We start from the raw sequence: 17910 nt of genomic DNA, 5'->3' as shown, positions 1-17910 counted from the left end.
ATTTGCTCCAAATGACTTTTCCCTTGCATTTATGCTATCTTGGCCATGTGCCCCCTCCCCTACTTTGCTGTGAGGTAGGATTCCTTTCTACTAGAGTGGTTGCTCCTGGGCTTTCTGTGAAAGTGTAGGGGCTGCGTGTGTGCAGGTACTTTGTGTCAGTTACATTACCTGGAGCGAGGACTACTTGTAATTAAAAAATATTAAAAATATTTATAAGAGATAAGCTACTACTTTATCTGCAGAGCCTGGCCCTGGCCTGGGTTGATCTTATTTTTTAAAAGTACAAGTCTAATGACACTGTTTATATGTAGAGGAATACAGTAATTTTAAGCTGTACTCATTGGAGCCCCGGGACAGATTCCCCAGGGTATTGCCCATCACGCTCAAACTGCAAAAGCACAGGAGTTCTCAAAAGTGCGTTTGCATTTTAATGGTAGTTTTCAGCAGTGCCAGGAAGAAAAAAAACAAGTCTTTTGTTCCTTTTCTGCCTGTCCCAGGTATCAGCTTGTGCAGCTGGAGTTTGAGTTGGCTGTCCTGCAGCAAGGCAGGGTGACGTTACACTGAGGGCCTGCAGAGGTGATGAAAGGAAAACGGGGAGGGGGGCTAGGGACGTGAGTTTTTTTTCTTTTTAAAAAATGAACTGTATCTAACCATTTTGCAGGTGAGACAAGGTTCCCGGGTATGCTGCTGTGGTAGCTCATGGGTTCTTTGTAGACTGCCTAAAACCCAGGATCTCTTTTGTCTCAGATTGTGGAAACTTTTTCCTTTTTTTTTTTTTAGCTGTTCAGGTTGTTAGCCATCTGCTTTGATAAGCCACTGGTATAAAAAAACTATTTTTTTCTGTAAGGATAAAGAGTTTGTCTCAGACTTGTCTAATGCAGGCTAGAAGATTACCACGTAGCAAGATAACTTGCTGTTAGCTCGTGTTGCATTAGCATCCACCGTCATCTAGCTTGCTGTAGGAGATGCTCAATCTTTCCCTGGAGCCCCCTGCTGCCTTTTCCATTTGAACTCCCCGTGGGACTGTGGTTGGGGAGGATAGGTCTGATGCCTTTCGGGTCTACCTGTGAAGCGTGTGCATTCCACTGTACCGGTCCTCTCTGCCACTTGGCTAAAATGCAGGGCTCTGGGGTGCTCCTCCTGGTCTTTTGGCAGCACCAGGAACTCTTGCCTTGTTACCGATGCCTCTGTCCTCTGCCGGGATGAATGCCTGCCCCCTGCCCTCGTCGCCGCCGGAGCAGCGTGCGCCTGGACTTTGCTGCTGTGGTGCCAAACGAGCACTTGGTTGAAGCTGAGGAGAAAAGACAAGGCTGGGACATGCTCTGTTCTCCTGTCTCTGCTGGAGATGACAGCACCGCAGGAGAGTAGCTCTGGTCGCTGAAGCTGTTCCCGCCAGGCTGACCAGAGCTAGTCTGGCAGTGTCCTTACGGTCTCTCGTCTTTGTGCACGGTGTCTTCATCAATAACGCCGAGCAGTGAGGCCCTGGCTTACGTGTTTGACTGATGGGATTACACAGTGTAACAGGCTGTTCCTGAAGGGGAGCAGACCCTGCTTTATCTCACATCAGGCACCTGAAGGAGAGAAAATAACTAATTGTAACAGACCTTCAGACCTTTTGTTCCTGCTGTTTGACCTTTCAGGAACATGGGATCTTGTGCTGCTAGTGAGTGTAGGAAGCTGTTTATTTTACCCCTCTACTTTAGAGTAGACTACCTTATTAATTCGGGTATTACATTTCCCATATTCATTCTTACATGCAATCGAACCAGTGACTTAATTACTGGTTCAGTACTACCCAGCTTGTACGTGCTGGGTAGCAACCCCTCGATAACAATCGGGTGTTACGTGATGGACGTTCCCGAGGAAGCAGAAGCTACAGAGCAGTGTTAGCTTGAGCGTGGCGGTGGGGGTGGTGCTCAGCCTCTTGCCCAAACTCCTCGTTCCTGGTAGCTGCTCCAGCCTTCCTCCTTGGACAGTCAGCTCAGCCAAGGAGAATTGCTGCTGCTCTCCCCAGGTGCTTCCTGGGACTGTTGTAAAGAAGCGAGTCCACTTGTTTGGTTCCCTCATCAGTGCTGCTGATGTTGGTCCAAGGTGAGTAAATTACCAAAGAATAGTTTCATAGGTGTTTGTTCCTAGTCTCAGTTGTTCATTTTTCCCCCTAGATCCATTTTAAGATGCTTTGCAATAGTGCCCAGATAGCTGACTGTATTTAGTCTGTCCACAAAAGTTATGTTCGCGTTGTGCGTGACTCTTGTGACTCCCTTAGTGAGGGAGACTCTTGAATGTCTTTATGGGGATATCTTTGCTGCCTCCATTTCAAGTCTTTGGCAGCATTTTTGTATCTTAAGGATTAAGATACTTCTGTATCAGTCACTCTTCTCTAGAATTTCATTCCCTTCCTTCAACTAAGCACTTGCTTTGTATATAGCTTGCAGCTGCAGAGCTACAAGATTAAAGTTGTGATCCAGCTATGTTAAGTGGTGGTTTGGTGTCTTAATTTCTGCCCCTCAGCTGAGAGGCACTAACTGACCTTGTGAATGGATGTCCCTCACCTGGTGCAGCTGTGAAATAAAGCAGGCTTGCCTAGACTGCTTTTTGGAGGTTGCCTGCTTTGTTTGATTGCAAGAAACCAAGAACAGATTGTCCACAAGTCGCTGCAGCTCAGCAGTGCAGCAGCATCTTACAGCAGCCAGGTGGGAGCTCTGAGATCTATTTGTGGTGGTCTGATACCCTTATTTTCCGTAAACTCACTTCTTCAAGGTGTCGGAGAGGTTCTTAATTAGTTGATGTTGCAACTGCTGCTATAACTCAGTCACTGAGCTTGGGTACAGCTCATCTGTAGGGATGGTGTTGCAGGGCTGCATGTGATGCAGGCGGAGCAGATTCTCCAGCCAGTCTGTGCTGAGCCCTGGACCGCCGCGCTCCATGCTCTCTGGCTTGAAGTCAAGTGAAAATTCCCCTTTGTGCACTGCTGGTCACGCTGCAGCCCCAACCCATGGTGTGACCTCAACTTAAAATGCATTTCTGAGTGTTGCAGTGCCTTCAGTAGCTTATCTTAAGGTCTCTGAAGCACAGACACCAGGAATTTGTCCGTATTGCAGACAAGAGGGTGGAAGGAATACTGCCATGTCTCGTCTGAAGGGAACTCCTCTGTGCTTTCCCCTGCCTCTGCAAGCAGTCGTTTCACGGTGGTGAGGATGGGCAAGGGAGCACGAGGGGGGAAAAAAAGGTGAAAGCCCAGCCAACTGGTTGGTACTGGTCTCAGAACACCTGAGGAGCTTAAAAACACAGAGGGGATGCTTATTCATTGCTCAGGAGGTACTTGTAAAAGGGCTTAATCAGAAATGTTTTCAGAGGTCAAGTAGATGTCCCTTTCATTCTTGGTTTTTCCATGTTAATTTTTAAGGATTTAAATTAGGAAGTATCTTTTTTCCTGTGATGCTTGCCGGCTTTATCAGAACCATGTGGTGCTTGGCTAATTAAAAACAAATGCTTTTGACAGAAAAGAATCTTCCCAATTAAAAACTGAATGCCATTTTCTAACAGCTTTTCCCTCTTGTGACCTGCTGGGAGCAGAACAGTCTAAGAAAGTGCACACAGACCTAACACAGGGTGCCAGGGCTGTTGGAGCTGGGAAAGCGGCTGCCGCTTCTGGACTGAAAAATCACCAAGCAAAACACTTGATTCCGTACAAATTCATGGTCTCAGTCTAATGGCCAGAGAGGGGTGTATATAAAAGCACTTGCAGCATATAAGGAGATGTCTCTAGTCCTAGATGTTGATTCTTTGACCTCAGAACAAAAATCTAGGAGTCAATACTTGGTTTTCTTAGGAACTGCTTTTTTAGATTCCCTTATTAAAAGGGAAAATTCAGGTGCTGAATCTTAATCTCATTAAACTTGTACTTTTTATTTGCCCATTCTCCTGGTCTCCTTTCCTTTTCAAGGCCTCCCACAGTCTCAGGGTATATAAATCACTGACTCATCCAAATAATACCGAAATGGACCAACCAGAGGTTAACGTGCCTTTCTCTTCTGGTACCTTGATCTTTGTAAAGTTATCTCACCAACTCGTCACTGTCTTAGGGCTGGGTACGTGCATTGTCTTTTTCTAAGATGTATGTGTTGAAGTTGCAACAGGTTTGTACTGTTAATTGTGACTCGTTTTATTTGTTTTAGGATGTGGTGTAGACGCAAATCAACGCACTGGTTTGTCTTGGGATCGGTCTCACCCGTGACACCTACCAGTGCTTGCTTGTTTGTTAATGTGTACACAAATGCTGGATCTTCCCCATCACCTCTGATGTACTTGTATATGATGCACAAACTACACAAGGTGTTTTTAAAATGTGTGGTGATCACAACTTGTTGCCTGAGGGTAGCATGTCCTACAGTGAACTGTTTTTAATGTTTTTTTCCCCCAAATGTATTTAAAGATCCAAAGCCAGGGAGGGGTGGGGATCAGCACTCACTGACACTTGCTGGCTTTTGTTCTGAATCCAGGTTCTGATGTTAACAACTCCTGCAATTCCACCCATTTAACAGAGCCTTTCTCAGCTCGCTGTTTCCGTCATGAGCTGTGTTGGAACAGCACCGGATCCTGAACTATCACAGAAGCTGGCAAGTGAAGCAGTAACAGCTCTTTTCAAATGTTATAGTGCATGTTTTTAACTGTAAGGTAAAACTGTTTAAAGTTTTTAATGCAGCTCGCAAATGGAACAGTGGGAAACTGCCGATAGTAAGCAAAACTACCCTGTCTGCACGTGAAGCTCAGCGTTCAGAGCTACCTTGTGAACTTTTTCCTCTGAAAAGTGATTTTTTTTCTTCCCAAGACAAAGACATGACATGTTAACTTTGTCTTCTGAATTGGCAAATGGTATATTTTGGTTTTCAAACTGACACCTGGAGTTTGGGCCAGGTTTCTGCCTCTTCTGCAGGTAGAGGATGGTATGACGGATAGAGTGTGTCCATTCCCAGTTGTTGAGCTTAATCTGTTTGTCAGAGCATGGAAACAGGAACGCTTGTTCGCTTCCTGTTGCCCTAAAAGGGCTTGTATATCCATTACTAACTGAAGTTAAGTACTGAATTGATCCGTGAGGCTACCTTTGTCTTTAGAAGCAGCATCGCTAGTCATCAAGCTATTGGCATTGATACGTTGCCAAGGAGCACTGAGGTTAGTGTATCTCCTGTTCTAGCTGGGTGTGTTCTTGGAACCGCAGTGCGTATTTAAACTGGAGTTCTTTTTGTTCTTGTCAAGTTTCTTGATATCTAGTAAGGTCCCATTTTTATCATGGTCACTTTGCAGAGTAGAACAGATTGGTCTGTCTACTTTGTTATCTTCAGCACTTTACCCATATCCCATTTCTTCCCAGTTCACTTTTAAAAATTGGTTCAAAGCTGCTTGCCTAGTCTGAAAAATACCAAGTCATAATGAAAAGAAAACCCATGTCCCGCTGTTCTTTCACCATAAACTTCAGTTTCTGGCTGGCTGACTCGGATGTGGAGACTCCACTTCTGCAAAGCCTGAAATTCTCACATATCTGCGTTGTTCAGTGGATGTCAGCAGATCACGAAGTGGAGGTGCCCAGCACCAGCACCTGTTCCATTTGGTTAAGACTGATCCAGTGGTGTGTTAGTCAACCAGAGAATTGTCATCCTTGGCCAATCAACAATTGAATAACATTCTTGTTATTCAGCATCACAGCTAAAAATCCTTTGAGGCAAAGGCAGGAAGGTGCATCACTGACTTACTGCTGACTTTTAATCCCATTTGGAGCCTTTCTCCACGTACTCTGTCATATGCATTTGATGGATTGTGGAAAAAATTGTGCTATGCTATGAGCTGAACTCTAGCCCTGTGCTCAGAAGGCAACAGCTGTTATTAGCTTTAGCTAGCAGTAATACCAAGGGCTGGCTACATGCAGATGAGCTGATGTTTGAGCAATGGAAGCCCTGAGGTTTTGCTTTGTGCTTTTAAGACTGCAGAACTGGTCCCAGAACTTGTGAGACTGCTGGTCATCCACCTCAGGATGAGCTGTGAAGATGGCATGGGGAACAACCAGTGGTCAGTCACCCTCTCCCTCATCGACGAAGGTTACCAGTGCACTTGTCTTTGTTTTCATGGCTGACTACAAACACTGTGCTTTGCTGCCACCAGCCACCTCCGTGGGCTTCCTGCTGGGATGGAGCCTGCAGCTTCATCTACCTGGTCGCTTGCTCAGTCAGCGTGAGCTGTATGTGCAGGGTGTGCCAGGCCAGCTGGGTGTTACAGCTTCAGTTGACTGCTCTGGGTTTCTCTTACAACGTAGGTGATATAGGACCAGTACAGAAAGGCCCGGATGAGAAACTTCTAGCAGGCTCTGTCACTCTTGTTCAAAACGCTTTGTCTCCATTCTCCCTTCATGCCACCTTCTGGCCCCTGAGACTCGAGCAAGTTCCCTGTCGTCTCATGGCTTACCAGTTCTGCCAAGTCTAGGGGTGAGCCCTGCTGCAGTCTGAGACTTCTGCACTTGCTCAGACAACACCTTGCTGAATTGTTTGCTGTCTGCCTTTTCATTTAACTCAGCCCTGGATGTCTCCCTGAGCTGGTATCCTCCTTTCAGCCTGAAGGGCTTTGCTCCAAACTCATTCCTGTGCCATGAAGGAGTTGATTCCCATACTGCTGATTATTTCAGTTGGGTGGCTTTTTTCTTACTTATTCTGGGGTTCACTGCAAATATACAGTATGTTAGTGACTTCTCAGCTCTCTCCTGAACGTGGTACAGGGGCCCACCCAGGTGAAGCATCAGAATTTTGTCTACTTGTAAGGTGCGCAGAAACAGGTCTCTCCTAAACAATTTTTTGGGAGGAAAAGCAGCTGCATACACACAAATGGAAAGGTATCTCTGTGCAGAATAGGTGAGGGAGCAGTCTAAGAATTTAAAATAGAAGAACAGATTACCTTTTTTAAAAAAATTACTTTAACAGGAGGTTTGGCTGTGTTCTAATCCACAGAAAGTTGCAATGTTAACTGGGGGTTTCTGTTCATCAATACAAAATGTGCCTCTCAACTATAATGCAAAAGTCAGTCTCTGTCTCACTTTGTTTGCAATGCAAGAAGTTTAACTGAAGACTGATTTAATTCTTGTTTCTTGCTCTTAAGTGTTATCATCCATACACCAGTCCTTGCTGGTCTTTCCCAAGCACCATACAGCACCATCCCTGTTTAAAAGCAAAAAGGGAATTGCATTGAGCAGTGGAACCTGCTGAACTCCCTTGCTTTAGAGAGACACTGGAGAGAAGAGACCAGGTTCCGCGTGTTTTAATTACAACTTTAAACCAATGCAGCTACTCTCTCAGATCAGCACCACTTCCTATTTTCCCTCTGTTAGATGGGAATACAAAAGCAAACCCAGCAATACGTGATCGAGTTGACGTGCTCGCGTGTAGAACGTGGGATCTTTGAAATACGAGGACTGAGATCTCCAGTTGTGTGGAAGAACTCAGTATGGGTGCAAGAGTTTGGATCTCTGATTACAGCTCTTCTGCCAGCTTGCTAAATGCAATCGAGTACTCTGCACTCTGCCGAAGACTGTGGTAGAAGAGCTGTGGAGGTGTAGGCTGGAACTGATCTTTTTAGGTCACCTCTGTGTTGCTTGACTACATGGACAACGTAACAGTAATTTTTACAGATTGCTTTCCATCTGTCAGTCACAACTCTTAATTTGCTGTTTGGGGTAAAACTGTTAATAGATGCGTTTCCAGATCAAACGAAGAGCCTAACTTTCCATCTTGCATTAACCGGGTTACTGTGTTCACATGCCAGAAAGATGTTGCTCTTTGAAAAAAGCATGTTAGTGTATGCGGCGATGACCCATGCACTTTTTAAATACCTAAATCTGTATATTCTCACCTGAGTATCGTTAACCATGCTGTAGTCTGACAAATGGATCTTTTACTACTGCCTTGTTATATAGATAATTGTAATTAACTGCAGTTTGTTTTTCCACTACTTGAAGTTGTGTGATCTGGAAATTGGTGAACAAAAAGTATTTGTGCATCTTACTATGGGTATCTCTAAATAAAATGTATTTGTATAGTGTGTTGGCTTTGACTGATGGTTTCTTTTATTTGCTAATCCTCTCACTATGAGTAAATTCAAGCCAGTTTGTAGGCAAACAGACTTGATTTTTCTACCTTTAACAGTCCAGCCTTTGTGCTTATGTGACTGATTCAAAGAAAATAGTGAAACCTTTTTTGTTTTGTTTTTGTTCCTGACCACCACCCTTTGCCAGTGCCTGGATTTATACCCTAAGGGCAGGTTTTCAACTTGTTGCTGTTTTCCACAGTTTAAAAACCACTCATGTTCTCTGTACAGCTGAAGTAAAACCATTTGCTTCCATAGGAAATGTATCCAATGGCAGAGTTGGAAATGTTAAGCTCTTCAAAGCCTCTCCTTTCTGTTTTCTTCTGGTACCTCATTTGTTCTGAAGCAAAGCTTTCCTTTCAACCACTATTTTTCTAAGAAGGAAATACTTAGAGGTGCTGGGAGGGAGAAATGTCCTCAAAACCTCTAAGCTTTATGTTGGGGGTTAAGACAACGTGTCTAAAAGCCTCTCGTGCATTCTCTCCTTTCTCACACTTACCCTGAGCTGCTCATTTCCATGGAGGTTTGGCACGGACATACTGCACCTTTAGATGCAAGCTATGAGAGCATGTTCCCAGCAGCACCATCTCTGCTCCCTGTAGTGCTGTAGTAGGCGTTCCTGAGGCTTGGGAATGCCTGAAAAAGAGAGAAAAGGAAGAGCAAAGTCCAAAAGGCGCGTGAATGCTGTCATCTTACTAAGCCTTATACCACCAAAATTGTTTGAGATCTGAGAAGAAAAAAAAAAGTTGCCTGGCCCTGGAAATACACAGGAAATTATTGGTTACACATGTGGTGGGCAGAGGCTAGAAAGCAATGTTAGCTGCACAGCTTGTGGCTCCTGGATTGCCTCCTGTCACAGCCATAGATGCAGATGAGCTGGTTCCAAGCCCTCAGTGTGGAAGTTGGAGATGACCTGCTCGTGAGCTGTGCTCTGTCCCTTGATGGCCACATTTCCGCTGGATGGTATAGAATGGGTCCACTTTTGTTTCTACAGGAAGTAGGAAAGGGAGAGAGAGTGAAGGGCATAAGTTACTTTAAGCTGTAGAGATGTTTCTGGCAATGACTGTTACCAACTCCCCAGCTGCATCTAATCCTCTGTCAAGTAGCTGCAAGCTGACATGCTGGACCAAAAAGGACGAGATGGCTGAGGACCTCAGGAAGCCCCAAAACAGTCCTCTCAGACCTCCTCCTAGGTGTGTGTCCAGCTTAGATCTCAGCAATAAACCACCCAAATCCTTCCCCAGTTGTCACATCACCTAGTTTGCAAGTCCCCTCGTCTTCCAATTCCCTGTGCAGATGGAGCAGTTTGTACCCTTCTGTAGGGCAGGTGGTCTGCATTGAACGGGCTTTTCACTGCCACTGTTTCGTGGCTGTGGTCTTCATCCCCAGCCTGAGCAGTCCAAGTTCCCTCGGTGCTTTCTCACAGAGGCCCTGCTCGACATGCCTGTGAGTGGCCATCACCATTTCTGGCTGTGGATCCAACGTGAGATCCGCTGCATTCCTTGGCCTGGAGACTGCACCGGGGCCATGCAGCTATCGATCGTGCTTTTACAGCACGCTACAAACCCTGCGGCAGCGCACGTTATCCCTCCCTTTCAACACTCAATCTGCTGCCTGCCTCCAGCTCCCAGCCCAGCTGCTGCAGGTCCGCCTGGCTGTCATCACTTTCCTGGTTGGGTGTATTTTGTTTCTGCTCCTTGTGGCTCCGGATGTCAGCTCCTGCCAGCTGGTGGCACCGCTGTCACAGAGCAAGAAAGCAAGAGCAGAATGGCACTTCGGGAATAGTTTCAAACTGGTTGTGTTTAAGTGTTTTTTTCACAGCCATATCTGTACTCATCCTGTCTGCTTCTGCGTGGAGAAGTGGGATAGCCTTTCCCAGTGCAAGGTGCTTTCAAGGTCCGGTAAATGGATTCATAAACGGAGAAATGCCAGGAACGCACTGCTTGAGGTGTTCTTGGGGCACGGGCAGCCCATTCTGTCAGAGGCTGACAATCAGCAAGTTCACAGCGTATTAAAAAACAAGTGCTTTGCCACCCACCTTCCTTGGTCCCCACCCCCAACCTCCTCATCTGGAAGAACAAGTGTCAGGAAGCCTTCAGCAAAGCTCAAGGAAACATGGAGCCAAAGTGGCATGTGGGAGCTGCCGATCAGCTGCTTGAAAGTTACGCCCCGCATGGCAGTAGCTTTCCCTCTTCATTTTGGTGCGCCATGAGCTGGCAGAGGTAAGAGAGAAGCCACGAGACTTTAAGTGTAGAGCTGTGGTCAAAAGGTCAACTTGACAGTTGCCTGGACTGTTTGTGCCAAAGACATAAACAGAGCATGGGTCATGTTCCAGGGATGCTGAAGTCTCAGCAGAAAGATTTGCAGCCACTGTAATCAGTGCCTGATTTTTATTTTTTTTTTTCCATCAAAAGCTTTACTGTTCCAGGGGTTTCTTCTGTCCACGGACCCACCAGTGTGACTGGTGAGTGCCAATTACAGGCACATCTCCATTTTCTGGAGTAAGGGAGGGCTGAGATCCCACTAGGCACATTAAAAATGGCTGATAAAGACAGATTCTCCATGAGCAATGCAAGATGCCCTGTGGAACATGGTGCAAGGATGGCTGAAAGTCCCTACAGGATCAGGATGTTGTTGATGTGTCAGGGACCTGAACTAGCCTGGCATCTGTGGGACACTACAGCTGAGCTAATCAGCCATTCCAGAATGAACTAGCTCTGCATGTAAACAACCGGTGTCTTTGGTTGATAAACTATGAGTTGCCTGTGACCTAACTTAGAAAAGAAACAGATAAAACAAATTAATTTACACCATTCTGCTAGAGGAACTGGTATAAGCTATAACAGCAAAAGGATTTTTTGTTTGTTTGTTTGTAATAACTTTTAACCTCTTAAAAAAACAATTTGTAGCAATTGTATTAGCCCACTTCTAGATGGTTTTAAAAGCACTAGCAGGTGAGTATAAAAGAAGTGTCCCAGGAATACCTGTTCCACTAATTCCTTCTCCACTAGGAAGCACTATGCTAGTGTCGCATTGGGACAGAAGGAACAGCCGGTTGGTAACTCACAGACTGACTGGTGGGCAGGAACATCTGCCTGTCAGAAATGGCGTTCTATCAGCAGCCCTACGGTGACTACACCCAAGAGCTCTTTAAGAGCTGGCCAGGGAAATGTCTGGCTTCATGGTGATAATTTTAATCTTGGGAAATTTTAAGAGGCTGGAAGCATGCCACTGTTCGAGCAGGGCACAGAGGGTGACCAGATACCTGCAGAGTACTTTCCTTGATGTCACAGGCAAAATAATGAAAAACTGATAAGGGGCTTGCTTCATAGAGAATTCAAGGCTAGACATAAAATTAATGCCAGGCAACATGGTTGTGTGGAACATAAGTCTTGTTAAAAAAAGCCTATTTAATTCTCAGAGATCGTTTAGCTGATAAAGGTAACAGTGAGCATGTCACAGAATTAAATTGGGGAGTTTGACAGAACAAACTCAGCACTCACCATTAGCAGAGCATGCACTGCATGGAATAACATCTGTCAACATCCTTCCCCAAAACGGGTGTTTACAGCAGAGTTCTGCAGGATCAGTATCAGGCTTGGACGTGCTGAAGTCTCCTCAGTAAGTACGAAGTCACTGCAGATGTTTTGTGAAAAATATTGGAGGAAAGGAAAATAACAAGGGGGATAAGGCAGTTGTACTGAGCAATTCCAGAATCTCGCCACATGAAAGTGCATCATCTTGTTCACGCTGCCAAATGACAAGGTAAACCTGGACAAAGGGCTGCAGGCGGCACCTACAGCAGACCAGGCACGCACCGGCTCTGGAAGGGAGATCTGGCAGTCCAGCACGAATTCCCAGGATGATGCTGAGACATGACAGAGTAATGCAGCCCATGGATGTTAGGAATTTTAATGGCCTGGGCTATATGAAGGCCAGACAATGATTTCATTACTCTTTCTTCCTTTAATGCCGTGAATCAATGAATGGCATCTATGCTAGGAGGGCTTACATCCACAACTCAAATGGCTACTCTTTCCAGTACAAGCAGTGCTGAAGCCTTGCTTCTGCATGCACTTTAACACAGTCAAATACATCACATCCCATTTCTAGACAGCATCTTTGAAGTTTCACCCCAAGTCTACGTGTACCAGCAATCTCTGGTACACCCAGGGGTAACGCATCTTGACACAACTCCACTTTGCATTCAAGACTTTCAATTGTTCTGCTACAACCAGAGAGAATCCCTAATTCCCTGCAAACTCAACTCAAGCCTGAGTTTGGTTTCTTCACATGGAGCCTCTTCCTTACACAATCTAAGTACAACTGGATTGCACTGGCTCTCTGAGGCTACCGGAGAGCATTTTGGAGAAAGATAGTGCTGTTGATGCAGGTGTCACAGGTTAAGGCTGTAATAACAGTCTGCAGAGAAGAGCAGTATTTTTGTTAGATCAGGCGATATACCTGGGAAAAAAGGAACAGGCACAAAGGAAATACAAACTTCAGACTAAGTTGTGAAAACCTTCTCTGAACTCCAGCTCAGCTGGACTAATTGTCTGATCAGTCCAAGAGACCGGGGTAGTGTAGTGTAGAAAGTAGAAGTGAGTGTTAGCATGAGGAGGGATGGTCTGCTTGCAGTCCGAGCCCCTGAAGAATAGATGATTTTCACTTACTGTCTGTAATACAGAAGTAGAACAGACTTCTGAATCAGTAACAGGGTGATATTCTTAAGTGTTTTTTTCCCCTCCTTTCCTTTTGGCAAGTAGAATGTCAAAGCACCAAAATGGTGTTTTTCAGCCCGTGGAAAAAGGGGACTTTTTTCAGGACTGCCTATTTTAAGAAATCTGCCATAGGTGACTAAGAAAAGTAAGCCTGAAGTAAGCTTAAGCATACAGTCCGGAGGGATTTGCACCTTCACAAGATTATTCTTTAGTAGCTGGAAAACTGAAAAGGTCGCAAATCCTTAAAATGGCAGACGAAGTGCTGACATAGGCAGAGGGGAGTGAGTTAAATAGCTAAGTAGGTAAGATTTGCCTGCCAGGCCTGGTCAAAACTTTGCAGTGTTTAATGCAGGGTCTCCTCTTCCAACCCTGATGTGCTGAACATTCAGAGCAAGGGTCTCTGACTGCAGCCTCCCAAGGGAATACAATAAAGGAATTCCTTCATTCCTCTCTTCTGGAAGCTTTGGCAGTGAAATACTTCATCTTCTCATTTGTATTTACTCCATGCACAGCGGAAAGAAGTCTACAATGATTTTTGTCCCAGTATCCTTGTTTAATTTTCTCTTATTCCAAATGTTCCTAGGCTGGATTCTGTGTGATATTTGGAGACATCCTCCAGCTGGCACCACACCATCTGACTAGAGCATCCCAAGAGCTCTCAGCCTTTGTTGTTGCATGCTGCACATCAAACATCCATATTGATTAGCAAAGGATTGCCAAGTCATGATGAAAGAATGCTAATAATACTGATTAAATCCGCACAGATTATGGAGCCGCAGACATGTTTGTCACAAAGCTTGTGAAACTTTGGAGCTATAATTAATTTCCTTCCCCCAGCAGTAATATAACAAAATATCAACAGTTGCTTCCGGAGAATCAACACTACCTGTGCACTCTTTGGTCTGAATTTCAATTCAGCTCCAAAGGCACCTGTATCTTATTGAGAAAAGATGGGGAATAGGGAGGTCTTGCTGCTTCCAACCTGTAGGAACTGTTGTAGCTCCTGCCATCTCTGTAATAAACAACGAGGTCAGTCCAGGATGCTGGCCACCTAAATCTGTGTACTCTAAGCTAAAAGGGCAGAAGCACAAAAAACACTGATTAATTTTCAGATATTGCTTACGGTAAAATGAGATTTGATGCTCTCTCTGCTGAAGTGGAGAGTCAAGGGAGGTCAACAGACAGAGGATGAACAAACAGCAGCAAAGGAAATAAGACCACAGAAAAGAACAAAATCAGGGTACATACACATTGAGATGCCAGGGGCAGAACAAACATTCTGCCCCAGTCACCTTTACCAACCCCACCTGCTCAGCAGAAAGCCAAGCAGGGACCAATTTCCACCAGAATAAGCAAGCCCTGCCTTAATATGGCAGGCCTCAGGACAAAGGAACACCAGAAGGGTACATCTGCTACGCTTCAGGCAAGCAGAGGTGCAGTACAGAACCCAGTGGTAAAAACGCACAGCAGGATAAATTTGAAAGGAACCAATTTCTCTCTTTTCCTGGCTCAGAACCTGAAATTCCCCATCATGGGGAGTCAAACCACCTACCTTCCTTCTCACCTGTGCTGTCACCATGCAGTCGGGGTTGCCATTTCTACCCGGGGGCGCTGCCAGAAGCTGCACCAAGTGCTCTCACATGCTCTGCTCTGTCACCCACTCGCTGCTCTGCATTAGTCTCTGGCATCCTCTTGTTCTCCCTTTTCCTCCTGTATTGCAGCTATCCCTTGGCATGGCACCTTCTGGGATTCCTCTGTGTCAATGGGGTGCCTCCCTGTGTTCAGCCTGGCAAAAGAGCCTAACACTAAAAAAAAATCATAGAATCAGTAATGCTGGAAAAGAACCTCCATGATCATCTCCTCCAACCACCCCCAACCACGACTGTCACCTGTGAGAAAAATCTCAAATAATTTTCTTCAGACAGGATCTTCTGTGGAGCTATTTTATTTGCGATTGCAATGGCAGGCGTCCTGTCAATCAGGAGTGCATTTTAGTAAACAAATCGTAACCTTTTATTCCCTATCACCCAACGCTTGATCACCTCCCCTGTTTCCTCACTGGCTGAGTGCTACAGGTTCACAAGCTACCTGATGCTCCACTATACCATACATTTTTTCTTTTTTTCAACCCTTTAATTTCTCCTTTCTTACATTTTGAGAACTTGTGATCTTTGTTTTACTTTTCTCACACGGCTCGTCCTGTTCTTCTCAACCTTCTACCTCCTTTTGGAACAGTGAGGCCTTCTACTGTACACTTATCTACTTAGCACTTCTTGTTATGACTACACAACTACCTTGGAATACAGAAAAGTAATTCTCTACTGCAAAAACACAACTTTGTTTTGGAGCATCTTCCCTATGAAGAAAGGCTGAGAGACCTGGGTCTGTTCAGCCTGGAGAAAAGAAGACTGAGAGGGGATCTCATCAATGTGAATAAATACCTGAGGTGTGGGAGACAGAGGGATTTGGCCAACCTCTTTTCAGTGGTTTGTGGGGACAGGACAAGGGGTAATGGCCATAAGACGGAGCACAGGAAGTTCCGCACCAACATGAGAAATAACTTCTTCACGGTGAGGGTGACGGAGCACTGGAACAGGCTGCCCAGGGAGGTTGTGGAGTCTCCTTCTCTGGAGATATTCAAGGCCCGTCTGGACGCCTACCTGGGCAGCCTGCTCTAAGGAACCTGCTTTGGCAGGGGGGTTGGACCCGATGATCTTTCGAGGTCCCTTCCAACCCCTTCAATTCTGTGATTCTGTGATTCTGTTTCTCACACACCCACAAAACCTTGTCCCTAAGCACCACGTCCAGCCTTTCCATAAACAGCCCCAGGGATGGTGACTCCACCACCTCCCTGGACAACCCAATCCAACACCTGACCACTCTTTCTGCGAAGAAATGTCTCCTCATTTCCAACCTGAACCTCCCCTGGTGCTACTTGAGGCCATTCCCTCTGGTCCTATCGCTATTTAGTTGTGAGAAGAGGCCAACCCCAGCTCCCCACGCCTTCCTTTCAGGTTGCTGTAGAGAGCCATAAGTTCTGCCCCGAGCCTCCTCTTCTCCAGACTGAGCAAGCCCAGTTCCCTCAGCCGCTCCTCATTAACATTTGTGCTCCAGGCCCTGCACCACCTTCACAGCCCTTCTCTGGACACGCTCCAGGCCCTCGGTGTCCTCCTTGTAGTGAGGGGCCCAGAACTGAGCACAGAACTCGAGGTGCGGCCTCACCAGAGCAGAGGACAGGGGGACGATCAGCTCATCCAGCTGGGAACCAGACTGCAGGGGGATGACAGGGTTGTTGTGGCCAAAGTGCAAGACCTGGCACAGCCATGTTGAGCCTCATCCCACTGGCCTCTGCCCATCAATCCGACCTGTCCAGGTCCCTCTGCAGGGGCTTCCTACCCTGCGGCAGATCGACACTTCCCTCCAACTTGGTGTCATCTGCAAACTTTACTGAGGGTGCACTCAATTCCCTTGTCCAAATCATCCATAAACATATTAAAGAGGATGGGCCCCAACATGGACCCCTGGGGAACACCACTCGTGACCGGTTGCCAGCTGGATTTCACTCCATTGTTAACTCCACATAATACAGGTGCAATATAATGTAATATAGGTTAAACTGCATTTAACTGCAAATAATATTGTTCCAGAACTATTTCCTGTTTCTGGACTGTTTGGGCATTGCTCTCAGCAGGCATGACAAGTGACTGTAACAGAGCCCTTTGATTTTCTGATCACGAGGAGAACTTGGGACTCCAAATGGGTCTGTGGTGAAACCTCTGGGAGTGAAATAACTGGAGAAGGACCAGTAGGGCTCTGGAAAACCCTGAGCTTGTGTTGGCTTCAGGAATAGTATCAGGAATAGTGCAGCCAGCAGGACCAGGGAGGTGATTGTCCCCCTGTACTCTGCTCTGATAAGATCGCACCTTGAGTGCTGTGTTCAGCTTTGGGCCCCTTGCTACAAGGAGGACATTGAGGTGCTCGAGCATGTCCAGAGAAGGACTGTGAAGGTGGTGAAGGGTGTGGAGCACAAGTTCTATGAGGAGTGGCTGAGGGAGCTGGGGGTGTTTAGTCTGGAGGAGGCTTGGGGCAGAGCTTGTGGCTCTCTACAGCAACTTGAAAGGAAGGTGTGGGGAGCTGGGGTTGGCCTCTTCTCACAGGTAAGTAGTGACAGGACAAGAGGGAACGGCCTCGGGTAGCACCAGGGGAGGTTCAGGTTGGAAATGAGGAGGCATTTCTTCTCAGAAAGAGCAGTCAGGCGTTGGGACGGGTTGCCCAGGGAGGTGGCGGCATCACCGTCCCTGGGGGTGTTCAAGGAAAGGCTGGATGTGGTGCTTGGGGACAGGGCTCAGTGGGCGACATTGGGCAGGGGAACGGTTGGAGCACGGACCCGTAAGGCGAGCACAGCCCCGCTAACGTACAGCCGTTAACGCTCAGCGACGTCTGCGCACCCCCAACCCCCCCCCGCCCCCGCACCGGGAAGGGGCGGGGCCACCCCCTCCCCCCGCCCCCTCCCTCCCTCCATGTGGGCGTGGCCACCCCTCCCCTTCCGCCGCGCGGGGTAAACGGCGCCCCGGTCACGTGAGGGGGAAGGGGCCGGCTTCCCTCGCCCTGCTCACGTGGTGCCGGGGGGAGTTAGGCGGAAGGGCCGGCGGATGGGCGCGCGCTGCTGGTGCGTGAGGGCCTTGGGGGGGGGGGGGGGAGTAAAAAAAAACAGAAGGGGAGGGGGGGAAAGGCGCGCGCGCGGCGTCACGTGGCGCGGGGGGGGGGGAGCTGCCCGGCGCGCGCGTGGAGGCGAGGAGGGGGCGGTCACGTGACGGCGGTGGGCGCTGCTGCTTTGTGAGGGCAGGTACCGGCCGGGGGGGGGGGGGGGGGGGCAGCGCGCGCCAACCCCCCCCCCCCCTCCTCCTGCTCCCCCCTCCCCTCCCTGTACCCGCCGGGCGGTCCGGCAGCGCTCGGTAACGCTCGGTAACGCTCGGTAACGCTCGGTAACGTTCGGTAACGTTCGGCAGCGCTCGGGCCCGGCCCGGCGGCTCTCGGCTCTTCGGGGCACAGCGGGGGCGCCGCC

At 47.4% G+C, this 17910-nt stretch overlaps 1 protein-coding gene and 2 long non-coding RNA genes across 4 annotated transcripts in view; 2 read left to right on the top strand and 1 right to left on the bottom strand.

Annotated features, from left to right (window-relative positions):
- Positions 1-758: 758 nt before the first annotated feature.
- On the bottom strand, positions 759-17881 carry LOC308186005. Its single transcript, XR_013943868.1, has 3 exons — positions 17776-17881; positions 11628-14650; positions 759-8760 (listed from the first exon to the last, which is right to left on the bottom strand). It is a non-coding gene; the product is annotated as an uncharacterized lncRNA (long non-coding RNA).
- Positions 9836-13610, top strand: LOC308186004. The gene is made up of 2 exons (XR_013943867.1): positions 9836-10346; positions 13429-13610. It is a non-coding gene; the product is annotated as an uncharacterized lncRNA (long non-coding RNA).
- The window catches only part of UBAP2 (ubiquitin associated protein 2), a 117645-nt gene continuing 117104 nt past the window's right edge, over positions 17370-17910 (top strand). For both annotated transcript variants that reach the window (XM_080574745.1, XM_080574744.1), the window contains exon 1: positions 17370-17514. The gene's annotated coding sequence lies outside the window, so the exon portion shown is untranslated. The remainder of the gene's footprint in view (positions 17515-17910) is intronic.

Source organism: Anser brachyrhynchus (genome assembly GCF_964034855.1).
Source record: "Anser brachyrhynchus genome assembly, chromosome: Z".
NCBI lineage: Eukaryota > Metazoa > Chordata > Aves > Anseriformes > Anatidae > Anser > Anser brachyrhynchus.
The sequence above is the reverse complement of the archived record's forward strand: the minus strand, read 5'-3'. Positions and strand labels throughout refer to the sequence as shown.